This window comes from Myotis davidii, unplaced genomic scaffold, assembly GCF_000327345.1.
Source record: "Myotis davidii unplaced genomic scaffold, ASM32734v1 scaffold149, whole genome shotgun sequence".
Lineage (NCBI taxonomy): Eukaryota > Metazoa > Chordata > Mammalia > Chiroptera > Vespertilionidae > Myotis > Myotis davidii.
In genome coordinates this window covers 476,157-478,269 of record NW_006352194.1, presented here as the reverse complement: position 1 = coordinate 478,269, position 2,113 = coordinate 476,157, and positions in this window count along the sequence as shown.

Sequence of the window (2,113 nt, the reverse complement as noted above, 5' to 3'; positions counted from 1 at the left end):
TGCAAGCTGCTATGGGGGCCTTGGGCCTTCTCTTGGAAGTTCTGGGTCTGTCTGGCCCAGCTGCAGTTTGTTAGGTAATTTTCATATTGCAAAGGGCCAGGGCATTCATATGCAAAAGCCTCTGCTGCAGCTTGGGTGGGGCGGGGTCTCAGGGAATCAACAGGGCGGAGCAAGCAGCTATGGCTGATCCTCAGCCCTGCACTAAGTGGCTCCGTGTCTCAGTGTCCCTGTAATCGCTGCAAGCACCTTTGAGAGAAAGCTGCCCTTAAGTTCCGAGTTCTGCCCGCTGCCAGGCAGTCCAGTTTCTCCCTGTATGAGTCTGGGTCCCCAGAGACTCACCTGGAACTGGAGTTCAGAGCAGTCAGGGGCTTGTGACTCCCTCCCGATTCAAAAAGACAGCCGCGTCCTCAGTTGCCAGCCCTTGCTGCGTGCGCCTCTGTACCTCTGCACTTCCGCATCTCCTCTGAGTCTCAGTGTGCTTTTCTCTTTCCTTCTAGTTGTAGAATTTCCACTCAGCCAGCCTTCCTGTGGTTCTGGATGATGTCCTTTTTGTCTTTTAGTTGTATTTTTGAATTTGTTTTGGGAGGCAGCAATTTCCGGTGTTTACCTATGCCACCATCTTGGCTTCTCCTTGAATTCCAGGTAATTTATTTGGATGTTCTCCCTCCAAGGGGTGCAGCTTGGCTCCCCCTGATTGTGGACTGCACTTAGTGACTTGTTTCCAAACAACAGGGTATGGAGAGGGGAAAAATAGCACCTTCACATGGAAAAACCTGGAAACTCCATCTGAAGCCAGTGATCAAGGTCCCTATCACAGTGTGAAGTCATGTGGGAGGTCCCGTGCCCCCCTGAGAGGATCTGAGGAGAGGCGCACCTCTTCTTGTTGGCAGGCGCCTCTCCAACCCACAGCCCCAGGCTGGTCATGAGGAAAACATCAGGAAACACACAGGAACAAATTAAGGGACATTCTGCAAAGCCCCTGACCAGCGCTCCTCAGGACTGTCAGTGTTGTGAGGACAAGGAGAGCTTGGCCACTTGTGACAGAGAGGACCCATGATGGCTAAATACAATGTGAATCCTGGGTGGGGTTCTGGAACAGGCAAACACAAACACAGGCAAAATCCAAGTCACGCCTCCAGTTTTGTTAGCAGTAACTCAGCAATGTTGTTTTCTTAGTTTTGAAAAGTGTATCCATGATAATGTGAGGTGGTAGCGTTGGGGGGATTTGAAACTGGCTGAGGGATTGATGGGAAATCTCTGCTGTTTTTACAACTTTACTGTAACACTCACACACAGAGGCAGAATAGAGCGGAAAGACACAGCAACATTTTAAAAGTAAATACATGTGGGTGGTGGGGGAAAAATGCCTGTCCTCTTTTTATTTGTCAAATGTCTTTAATTGGGGTTTATTCCTTTTATTTTAAACTCATTGTTATTTCTGATTAGATGTCATCTATTACTTTTGTAGTGACAAAAAGTGAAGTAACGCGTTTTGCATAATGCCTACATCATCGCATTTAGCCCTTCAACCGGCTAAGCACGCTAAGGTTCTTCCCCCTATCTTATAGATGGGGAAACAAAAACTCAGAGAATCGAAGTGATTTGCCTCAAGTTATGTAACAAGCCAGAGGAGGAGCTAGGATCTGAACCTGTGGATCTGACTCCGGGGCCAGGGAAATGGAAAACTGTCTTCTTGTGGGGTCAGGAGGAGAGATTGGACTCCCCTTAGTAGATTTCCTTTTGGCCCAGGGAATATTTCTTTTAAAGTAAAGCTTTTTGAAATCTTCAATATAGGCATTTAAAAATATATTTTTATTGATTTCAGAAAGGAAAGGAGAGGGTGCCTCCTGCACGCCCCCTACTGGGGATGGAGCCCACAACCTGGGCATGTGCCCTTGACCAGAATCCAACCTGGGACCCTTCAGTCCACAGGCCGACGCTCTGTCCACGGAGCCAAACCGGCCAGGGCCCAGGAGGACTTTTCAACTAGAATTGTCCGAGGGGCATGAGCGTCCTGCAAAGTCCGGTCCGTAGAGGACCGTGAAGTGCCCGGAGAGGGACTCGGAGACCTGACGCATCTTCCCCAGATCCGAGGGGCCGGGCTGCGCCTCTC